Here is a 12,165-nt window from a genome sequence, read left to right on the forward strand (position 1 = left end):
AACATTAAACACAGGATGGCTGGGCAGAGTCAAGGCCAGAGCGGGTGGAAGGCAGGATCTGGAGGCACAACGCATTGCCGCTCAAAGGAGGCTGGAGAGGGATGTACCAGAAGGTTGGAAACTGAGGCACCAGCCAGACTCTGGAGTCCTGGAGACATGGCAGAGAGCCTGCATTCTGTCATATGCATGAAGGAAAACTACTGATGAGATGTGAAAGCAAACAATGGCAGTCTGATTTTCACGTCACAAAAAAGCCCCAGCCTGCTGCAATCAGGAGTGATCAGCTCTGAGGAGGCCACACAGAAGACAGCGAGGGGACGTGGATGAACTAAAGTGGCTTCTGTGAAGATGCCATTGTGGATGGATTTGGAGATGTGGTTTAGAGTAAGAAAGGGCAGGCCCCCGGCCAGGGTGAATACAGAGGCAGAGAAAAGGAAATCAAAAATGGCGCCTGGGTGGCACTCAGGAGCTGGAAGAGCCAGTTGGGAAGTCGAAAGGAGGAACTGACTTGGGGTAGGGGAAAAGGAAGAAGGTCAAGAACTCATGTTTGGACAGAAGGACACTGAACGGCCTGTGAGGCATCTTAGCAGAATGGACCAGGAGCGAACTGGACGCAATAGTGTAGCTCAGAGGGCAGCAGGTGTGAGCGAGAAGCATAGCTTCTTGGGGCTAAAACACAGAGCAAGCGTGATCATGGTCCATATGAGCTCGATTTTGGGAGCAGGTGCAGACACACACACACATCTGCCCCTCTACCAACATCCACTCCCCAGTCCTTTGCAACTCCACCTGCATGGCCCCGCTTCTCTCCAAGGAAAAGGGGGGTTACCTGGCCTCACCTTTGGCCAGCCTTCACCGCTGGCCGTGCATCTCAGAATGTCTCCCCACAAAACTGCCCAAGAGGGATCTCCATGAAGTTGAGGTGAAAATAGGAAGAGGCCAAAAAATGTGTATCATATGCTATAACCATGCCAAACCTCATGTGTGTGCATGCACAGACCTCTTTCAGTACAGAAAAAGACAGAAGGATCCATATCAGACTGACACGTGGTTACCTGGCGATGAGGGAGGGTGGGAGGAAGAAGGACAAGTGTGCGAGGTGAGCCGAAAAAGAAAAACAAACAGGAAAGAGAATTAGATGCTGAAAATGCACTCGAGCAGCTAAAAGCAGGGACTCTAACAGACATTTGCACACCATGTTCACAGCAGCGTTATTCACAGTAGCCAAAAGGTGGAAGCAACCCCAGTGTCCATCCATGGATGAATGGATAAGCAAAAGCTCGTCCATCCATAGGGCGGAATATGATTCAGGCTCAAAAAGGAAGGAGATGCTGGCACGTGCTACAACAATGCATGAACCTTGCGGACATGATGCCCAGTGAAATAAGCCAGTCACAAAAAGACAAATACTGGAAGATTCCACTTAGAAGAGGTCCCTCTGGGAGTCCAATCCATAGAGACAGAAAGTAGATGGCAGATGCCAGGGGCCGGGGGAGGGGGAATGGGGAGATGTTGTTCAATGGGTATAAAGTTTCAGTTTGGGAAGATGAATAGTTCCGGAGATGGATGGTGGGGACGGTTGCACCACAATGTGAATGTGTTTAATGCCACAAAACTGTGCATTTCAGTTGAGACGGTAAATTTTATGTTAGGTACATTTTATCCCAATTACAGAATTAAAATTAAAAAATGTATTCAAGCGTACGTGTTAACCTATGAATCTATGAATAGCGAAAAAACAGCTGTAGTTTATGATGACTAGGAATGCTGAAGTTGGAAACCTCCAAGTCTGGCCCCACCACCTGTGCAGGGAACCTCAGCTCAGAGCAGCTATCTCTAGCTCAAAGGAGCACTTTCTATTTTTAAAGTAGATTGTTGACTTTTGTTTGCAAAGTCTGTAAGGAAGGCTCCTACGCTAAGGCGTTTTAATTAACACACAAGTCAGCCTCATTCACTTGCAGATGCCTAACTTCAAGTTGGTCATAATTTCTCCAGATGCTGCAACAAAGCTGGACTTTTCCCATTAAAAGATGAAAACGAAAAACCACCAAGTGTCACCCTATCTCCTCTAACCCCATCTCTCCGTGCAATCTGAGGCTCTGGAATGTTTCTTCTACTTTTCGACCTGGCTCCGTGGTAACCAACCCTCCCCCAAGGTGACCTTGGTATGTTCCATCCCCTACCCATGGTCTCTCTGCTCCTGTCCCCAAGGCTCCCCCACCCTCGATGGCTCCACCTGATGGCTCTCGGCCAATGACTGCTCTCTCTCTGTCTCCGGCGCTGGGCTCTCTTCCAAGACAGCTGCCTACTGGTCCTGTGCACTTGAAATATCCCCAACTGGAATCCCTTCTCTCTCCCGTCCAACTCCCAGGCGTGCGGCACCCCAAATACACAGCTGCGCAAGCCAGGAAGGGTGTGACCTTCTCCTTCCTTGCACTCCAGTTCCCACCTGAATGCACGGGGGAGCCCTGTATCCCACATACCCGGGCTCATGGAGTTCCTGTGCACGTGGCACCTGCTGTCTAACCACCCCAGAGGTGCCCTTGCTGGGCCCATTTCTCATCTCCTTCTCCTCTGAATTGCCCACCACTATCGATGCTGCCATCCCCACCCATGTCCAGAGTTGGGTCCATAGCTGGACGCAGGTTCCTCCCTACGTCCTAGCCCCCAGGTGCCCTGTGGCCGCTATGCCACTCGCCATCTGGAAGGACTCCCCCCACCTGCCCGCCAACCAATCCCTTCTCTGTCCACAAAATTCTGCTTATGTGTCCACCTCGTCCTAACTCCACATTCTTGCCCCATAGAGCTGAAGATTCCCGCGTTATCTACAATGCCTGTATCTAGCAGAGCCTCCTTGGGGACTTCATATTTACACTCTATGGGGACAACTTAAACCCCCCTTTTATAAGCGTCCACCTTGCCCCCCCAAAACTCAAATGTACATTTCATCATTTTCAGACAAAGAAGAGGCACGGGGATTTGGCAGGTGGCTGCCTTCCTTCTGTCACATCTTGCAGGCAATGATGAAAAACAAAGCACGGCTGTTTCTGGATTTTTGCTTTTAAAATTCAAATGGAGAGAAGACAAGGAAAGTTGGAGAACAGTGGTCTTTCCTCCTTCACTACCAGGGAAACAAAGGAATGGTTTAAACCAACCACCCATCCATGAACCGATGGAGACTGAGACCAGACCCAAGCCTCTGGACACAAACAAAGATCTTTCCTTGAAGCTAAGGGCACATCCACACTAGATTAAGGCACAAATTCCTCTAAGTGGAGATACAAGCTGTCATTTCATCAATAGCAAGACGGATGTGCCCTGTGGGTGACAGACTTCCGAGATCTTTCTTCCCAGATCTGTAGGAGAAAGCAAACACTGCTGGCTGACCGAACTCACTAGCCTGGCTCTGCTAAGGTGCAATGAGTCTCTGGCCCAGGGAGCACTGTGGGGTCCACAGACTGATCATCATGATGAAACAATGGAACTCCAGGCTCAAGGGCTGGGTCAGGAAAGGAAGAATGGGACCCCACACCCACTTAACTCTACCTGTGCCTGCACTGCAGGTGTTTCCAACTGGGGCAATTCCATCCCCCCAAGGTGGACACCTGGCAACATCTGGAGACATATTCAGTTGTTACAACTGGGAGAGGAGACGCTACTGGCATCTGGTGGGTACACACCAAGGATGCTGCTCAACATCCTACAGTACACAGGACGGCCCCACCACAGAGAATGACCCCCAACGTCCCAAATGTCAGGAGTGCTGTGGTTGAGAAACCCTGAAGGTGAAACCTCATCGGAGTAGAAGTCCAAGACTTGACTCTGGTAATAGGAGCTAGAGAAGGATGGAGACTTCCAGCCATCCGATCCGTTCTTCCCCATCTTGGATGGGGATCAAGTCAGCATTACAATCGGTCCACTAAGAATGGCAGCCCAGCATCAGCCCTGATAAAGGATGATCACTCTCCATGACTCTTATCATTTGTATCGGGAGCTTGTCTGATTCTACCTCATGGCAGGGAGCAAAGTGTATCTGTAACATGCCAAGAGGCGCAATCCCCAAGACTGATGCTCGGCAACTGGTCACAGAGGTCTAACTTCATCAACATTCAGAGAAAACCACACCACCACCACCATCACCCAGCAAGACAGAGAGTAAAATCACTAGGCTCTACTTTTAAAGTCTTTTAACTGGTCCCAGTGTAGGAGGGACTGTGGGGGACCCTGTAGAGTAAGCGAAAGCTTCAGTGTACCTGACTGCCAAAGAATGGCTACCACCTGGCAAGAGCTGATTCGAAGCAAAGTCTCTGTGAAGGAGTCCCTCCCACCCACTCGCAAAAGCATGGGTTGGATAAAGGATTCCCAACTCCGTCTCCAAAGTTCACAAAAGCAAACTCTAACATTTAAAAAGAGAAATAAGTCACTGGAAAAGAAAAACAACTCTAGGTCCTTCAGAACAACGGCAACAATCAATAAGGACAATCAAGAAGAGATGTGGCACGTTCTTATAGTGACCAAAAAAAAAAACCCTGGCGTCATTATGACAGATCAGCAATAAGAGAGGATGAGAGAGGAGAGGGGGATGAAAGCAGAAGTGGAATATGACCGAGGAGGAGGAGGAGGACGATGCAAGACGACACAAGGAGATTCTTAGGACAGCTGATCCTCTGATCAAAGGCCATTGCCCCTTCCAGACCAAGTCATGGATGAGAAGGCAATGAAGGGATCACCTCTTCAAACAATGGTAGATTTAAGAGAACTTGAAAGACAACTCCCAGAGAAAGAAAACCAGGAGAAGAAACAAGGATAAAATTCACCAGTCATGTGAAAACTACAAGAAAATGTTGAGGAATATACACAAGCTTCGACCGGAAAACTTCTCTTTAAGGCTGTAGATTGGAGCAAAGTCTACAGTGGCATTGCTGGTCAAGCCATTACTTGGAATCTGGCCTCCCTGGTTCCAGTCAATATGTCGTCCTTGCTTTGTCATCCAGCCTGGTACTTCTGCTGTCTTCATGATGGAATGGCTCTGGTCTCCATCTCAAGCTTTCTGGCTTTTGCCCATTGTGATGGTTAATTTTATATGTCAACTTGACTAGGCCCGGGTGCCCAGTTGTTTGGTCAAACACTAATCTAGATGTTTCTGTGAAGCTATTTTTTTAGCGGTGATTAACATCTACCATCAACCGACTATAAGAGAAGCAGATGATCCTCCAAAATATGGGCGGGCTTCATATAATCAGTCAAATGCCTTAAGAGCAAAAAGTGAGGTTTCCTGAAGAAGAGGGAAGTTTGTCTCTAGATCTGACTGCCATATAGAAATTCTGCCTCAGTTTCTAGCTTGCTGGGCTGTTCTGCAGATTTTAGATTCAAGACTGCAACATCAACTCCTACCTGAATTTCCAGCCACCCGGCCTGCCCCACAGATTTCAGACTTGCCAGCCCCTACAAACACATCAGTCCATTCCTTAAAACCTCTCTCCCTCTTGTTTCTTTGGAGAACCCTACCTAACACACCCTGGATGCTCCCTCCCCCTGGCCCTGCACCCACCCCATAGCAACATTATTTAATTCCACTAATTCAATATCCTTGAATTTAAATGCCTGCCGTGGGCTGGGCACCTTTCTAGGCACAAACAGAAAGAGATCCTGACTTTGCGGGTTTGTATTCTAGCAGGAGAGAAGCCAACTTAGATAAATATACTAGGTCAGGAATGTTCTAGTATGTAGGAAGGGAGAGATGCAATGAAAAACAGAAGGAAATGGAGAGCTGAAGGAGAGACCAAAGGTGAGGGGCTAGGGGTGGCTACTCTGCAGGTGTCAGCCTGCGGTACCTCCCTTGGGCTCCTCAGGAAATGCACCACCCTCTCTCGCTCCAGTGCCCCCAACATACCCCCTATAGGAACTATACTACATATTTCTACTTGCATGTACTTCTCTTCCCTCGACTGTCATTTTGGAAGGCAAAGATGGTTTAACCACCTTAGTAACTTCACACCCCAGCAGCTGCTCAGTGATGGTAAGTGGGTGGGTACCCACTAGCTATTTAACAATGCTGAATTCTGTGCTTGCTCACACAGGTATGAAGAGGGTTAGCCTGCGACCCAACAGCAAAATATAATAACTAGGCAATACGCTATGTGCCCTCCCATTTCTTACATGATCATTGACTTCTATCAAGTTAAAATAAATTTTTTTATGCCAGCTACTCCCTGGCTTAATTTGATTTCCTTGAATTAAGGATTTCATTGGAATTCTATTTCAAACACAAGTATTTGAGAGTATTGCTGCAGGAATATAAGAGAAATCTAGTGGAGGCTTGCACGTCCCAGCCGAGGTCTGGCCGGAAGCTTCTTCTTAGAGCAAACAGCTGAGCTGGAAAGAAGATCTGGGACTGGTCTGGGATGTAGACCTGGGAAGGTCTAGAAGGAAGCATTGGGACTGGCCAGAGAAAGGGAGTGGAGGAGCAGATGGCGAGCTCTCCAACGTGAACAGGATGGTGAGAATGGAGAAGTACGATGGCGGAGCATGCAGAAGCTGGAAGTTGGCAGAGGATAATTATCCTGCAGTCCCGGGACCTGCTTCTGTTGGTCAAGAGTCACAGAAGTGTTTTTGGCTGAGACACATGATCAAATTTTAATTTTAGGTTACTCTCATGGTACCGCAGAAGGAGAACTTAGAGACACTATTTGGAAAGGTATGTTAACCACCCCGACAAGAGATGACAGATCCTGAACCAGGGCAGAGGGAGGGATATTTAAGGTGCCTTGGAAATTCAGCACATGAATGGATGACTGAAAGCTTCTTCCACATGTAGGAACAGGCAGCAGCCTCAGGCTAGCCTGGTCTCGCTGTCCAACTGACTGGTTTACCCATAATGAGGTGTCTCCCCAAGCAAAGATGGTGGCAAATTCCCCTGCCATGGGGTCAATGAACCTGAAGCCAGGATGTCGTTCATTCCTGGCTCCCCAGCTCAGATGCCACATACAAATCAGAGTCTCATTAGATCTGATTCTTACTCATCATGCAGGAAAAATAATTCTCCAGTTTTGTGTCTTCCTGGATATGGACTAACTGGACTTCTGGTCTACCTATGAACTCTTTGTGAACTGGGAGAACTGAGTTAGTGGGAGTCTATCTCTGAAGTGTGGTGGTTCTCAACAGGAGAACCCTCGTGACCCCCAGGGTACACTCAGCAATGTCTGGAGACATTTTTGGTTGTCACAATGAAGGGAGAGGTGCAACTTGCATCCAGAGGGTGGAGACCAGGGATGCTGCTAAATATTCAACAATGCACAGAGCAGCTGCCAGCAAAAAGAATTATCTGGCCCCAAATGTCAACAGTGCTTAAGTACAGAAACCCTGAATTAGAATGAGATTCTGTCTATATCTATCTATCTACCTACATACCTATCATCTATCCATCTTATCTATCATCTATCTGTCTATTAATCATCTATGATCTATTAATCATCTATCTACCTAACTACCTATCTCTATCACCTATCTATCTATCTATCTATCTATCTATCTATCTATCTATCTCTCTATCTATCTCTCTATCATATCTCTTTCTATTCATGGAAGTGGTTTGCAATCAAGGACAGTTTCATTCCTCTGGAGATTTCTGACAATGTCTAGAAACATTTATGGCTGTCGCCACTGAGGGGGGTGAGGTGTGCAACTGGCATTGAATGCGTAGAGACCATGGATGCTGCTAAACGTCCTACACTACGTAGAACAGCCCCCACCACAAAGAATTACCTGCCCCAGATGTCAATAGTGCTGAGGCTGAGAAACCCTGCTCTGGATCCAAACAACCCTATGATGCCACCAATTTCCATCTGGATAAAGGGTGAGGAGTAGACATGAGATGATGATCTTTGGGCAGACTGCAAGCCTTTCTCCCTTTCTCTCTTCTCCACCCTGGCCAGTGAGTTACTCAGTTCTTCTAAAATTCTCTCTCCGTTGGCTGAGCTGGGCTTTGGAAACAACACCATCACTGAACAGAATGTGTTCCCTAATGTGCATTTAATGAACGACCTGGCGTAGTGTCAAAAATACAACCAGCAGCAGTTCAAAGACTGAACTCTGATAATGCCACCGGGGAACTTGCCAAATCATTTGAGTGGAACTCCAAACTCCACTCTTGGTTCAGCTTGACACCTGGCAACTTCAGCATTCCACGTGGTTTCAAGAAACGCAAGCACGATGAGCTCGATGTTTCTGGATAGTATGGAAAGCAGATGTTAGATGAGGTGACTCTCATTCACAAGACAAACTGTACAGCTGGGGGGATTAAATACATTCTTCACTAATGGTCTTTTCCAACGAAAACGCATTCCTCATCATGTGGTCCTAGACACCTTCTGGCTCCCATCCACGGGTCTGGCTGGATACAGTGTGCTCGCCCATGTCATGTACAGGGAACTTTGAGAGCCTGATCAAACTAGGGCAACTTTAAACACAGTTTTTAAGCACACCAGGTCCCTCAAGTGACAATGCACAGAAAAAAACAAATGCTATAAGTACATTATAACAAGCCCCCCATGCACTGAGACATCCACTCTTCTCAGCAAGTCACTAAGTAGGTGTTACAGGCTAAAGTGTGTCCCCATAAAATTCACATGTTGAAGTCCTAACCACTGGGACCTCAGAATGTGACTGTATTTGGAGATGGGTCTTTAAAGAGGTGACGAAGGTAAAATGAGGTCATTAGGGTGGGTCCTGATCCAATAGGACTGGTGTCCTTACAAGAAGAGGAGATGAGGACACAGACATGCACAGAGGGACGACCACGGGGAGAAGACTGCATCTACATGCCAAGGAGAGAGGCCTCAGGAAGAACCAGCCCTGCCCACATCTGGATCTCAGACTTCCATCCTCCAGGACTGTGATAAATAAATGTCTGCTGTTTAAGCCCCCAGTCTGTGGTCCTTTGTTATGGCAGCCCGAGAACACTAATAGAGAGGGCAAACTAATTTTCATAATTTTTGGATAAAGGTCACCTGGAAATTTATATCCCTACCCTATTAATTCTTTCAAGGATCCACTGTTGATGATAATTTCCCTAGATCCTAAGCCTTTCCTGAGAGCCATGGACACCAGAGAGCATCTTGTCTGATGTGCTATCTCAGTGCTGTGGGGAAACAAATATTGATCAAAATCCATGGAGAGATTTTATTTATTTTTTTATTTTTTAAATTTTATTTATTTATTTTTCCCCCAAAGCCCCAGTAGATAGTTGTCTGTCATAGCTGCACATCCTTCCAGTTGCCGTATGTGGGACGCGGCCTCAGCATGGCCGGAGGAGCGGTGCGTCGGTGCGCGCCCGGGATCCAAACCCGGGCCACCAGCAGCGGAGCGCGCGCACTTAACCGCTAAGCCACGGGGCGGCCCCCCATGGAGAGATTTTAAATGAGCTCCTGCCACATTTTCCCAAAACTTGTGAGTATACTCTCCCTGAGAAGACTATCTGAATGTTCCTTCAATTCCACATAGACCAAATGACCAGGAAAAATTCCTGCCCCCCCCAGCCACACCCCCAGTTGAACATAACATACAAAAAGACTACATTAGATTGTGATCTGTACCCCGTGAGCTGCACAGGCAACAGGAAAATCAACATAGCATCCAGCTACCAGGGTGTAGAGAAATCGCACTGCTTTTTAAAAGAGAAAAATGAACCAATTTGGATAACCTGGGTCCAATTCTATTCCATCAAAATTAGAACGTACAGACTGTGTGATATAAGCAACTTAGATATTAACTGAAGACAAGGAACAGCAAAATACAGAATCCGTGTCCCTTTGGGACTCAGGAATCTACCACACATGATAACAAAAACTGCTGCTTAGTGTCCCGGAAAGAAAAAAGCAGACTCATCTGACTGAAGCTCTGTTTTGCAATGTCTCCCTTTCCCTGTCCATTTTTAACTTCTAAAACCTCAAGGATTCTATCCCAGAAACTCTGACTTATATACTCCACCCACCCCCACATCCATGGGGCTCTTTCTTGGGAGTTGAGATTTTTGAATTGTAAAGCATCTCCAAAGCCTATCACGTAGGCTGGTTCCCCACTCTAGGAGTTGAGAGGTATGTATGAGTCTCCTGGGGCTGCCAAAACAAAGTACAATAAACTAGGTGGCTTAAGACAACATAAAATCATTTTCTCTCAGTCCTGGAGTCCAGAAGTCTGAGATCAAGGTGTAAGCAGGGCCATACTCCCCACAGAGGCTCCAGGGGAGGGTCCTCCCTGCCTCTTCCAGCTTCTGGGAGCTCCAGGCATCTCCTGGCTTGTGGCCACATCCCTTCCATCTCTGCCTCCATCTTCACATGGCTTTTCCTCTGTGCCTCTGTACCTTCACAAGGCGTTCCCTTCTCTGTGTGTGTCTGTCTTCATGTCTCTTCTTCTCTTCTTATAGGGACATCTATCATAACGGACGAAGAACTCACCTGACTCCTCTAGCACCTGAACTTACATCTGAATTACATCTGCAAGGACCCAATTTCCAATAAGGTCACATTCACAGGTACTGGGGGTGAGAACTTCAACATATCTTTTTGGAGGGGACACAATTCACCCCACAACAAGGTGGAATTCCCAGAATTGGAAGCCCTCACCCAAGATTCCATGCACACCCTACATCACCCTAAGGATGCCTGAGGGATGTGCCTGCACCCCAGAAAAGATGCAATGAGGTGAAGTAGACAGGGTAGTGTCCCCACTTTCCCCTCCCAGTCCTGGAGAGACCTCCTCCCCAGTGGTTTCTTCACTGTTCTCGAAACTGTGTCTTCTCAACAACAATGTCTAAGACTTTTTGTTTTCACCATTAATTCCATTTGCTTCTCTTTTATGTTCTCCTAATTTCACTGCAAACACGTAACGGATCATGCCACTTGGTTTTCAGAGGCAAACCAGAATCCAGCTGCCTGGTGCATTGTCTTCCTTGGAAAATTCAGCTACAAAGCACCCTCTGGGACACACTCTGTGTTTTGGCTTTGAGACTTCCTGTATTTGGTAAAAGCCCAAGACCATTCACCTAAATCACATGAGAACAATTTGGCAATATTATAAAGGAGTCCATGTCTCCTTTGGAAAATATTTATTTAAAACCCTCACAAGCTAAACTCCCTTCCCAGAATCACGATTTTAGGTCATAGAAGAGAAATAACCAGAAGCTTCTCTTCATTCCAGAAGAAGATCTATACCCATTAGTTTTGTAACCATCATTCTACCACTGGCCAAGTGGAGACTCAGACCTGATGAGTGAGGGGTGGTGACGCCGCAATGTGCCGGCTACTTTTGTTTCCACGACTTAAAAGCATGAGACTCTATCGACCCCTCCACATCGGCACAAGATCCTTTTAGCTCCATAAAAAGAAAGTAACACAGAAAGTCAACCGCTTCCTTTCTCCCCGTCATGAAACGGGCAACCTGTCGCTATTCTCGGTAAGACGCCGTTTTGGGCTGGAGGATATTGCTCCGGCAGCTTTTAGTTTAGAGATGAACTTCCCTGCAGTGGGGTACACGCCAGATGCTTCGAGACCATGGCGAGGGCACCTGTCTCCGTGTGCAGGCAGGGGTGTGGGAGAAGAAAGGCAGGTATCCTTCAGGTGGGAGGGGTGCTGGATGAGGAGACTCAGAGGAAGGAGGCACTGCATGGGACAGGTGGCCCCAGAGTGACAACGTGGACGGCACCTCCTACCTTCTACTGCGGTGGCTTTCCATGATTGGACAATGGAGGGAAAGAGACAGAGCCGGAGGGAAAGCCAGAGCCCACGATGAGCCTTTTCTAGGATCTAAGTCGCTGAGGCTTTACTCTGGGCACCTTGGGAATCCCCTGTGCATTTGTAATAAGAGACACAGATCACTGGAGAGGTTTGTGGGGAGGACCAGCATGGCTGTAAAGTGGAGAAGGGATGCCTTGAAGGGAAGCAAGGCTAGGAGGGCAAGAACTGTCGGGAGGCCAGTGCAGAAAGGCAGGGCAGAGAGAGAGGCCCCCGAACAGGCAAGGGCTGTGCAGGAGGGACTGAGAAGGACGGTGCATGGAACTGGGTGGAAGGCACCCATGGATGGGGAGAGAGAGCCATCACTGGACATGTGCATCTCTAGCATGGAGTGGGAAATGGTCTTCCCCTACTCTAGCAAATGGCATGGGGGAAG

The 12,165-nt window shown here is 47.6% G+C and overlaps 1 protein-coding gene across 1 annotated transcript in view; it reads right to left on the reverse strand.

Moving 5' to 3' along the window:
• Positions 1-12,165, reverse strand: part of LOC101401191 (protein kinase cAMP-dependent X-linked catalytic subunit) — a 104,090-nt gene that overhangs the window by 58,161 nt on the left and 33,764 nt on the right. The window lies entirely within an intron of this gene.

The sequence above is a fragment of the Ceratotherium simum genome, chromosome Y (assembly GCF_057802395.1).
Source record: "Ceratotherium simum simum isolate JZ-2026a chromosome Y, ASM5780239v1, whole genome shotgun sequence".
Classification (NCBI taxonomy): Eukaryota; Metazoa; Chordata; class Mammalia; order Perissodactyla; family Rhinocerotidae; genus Ceratotherium; species Ceratotherium simum.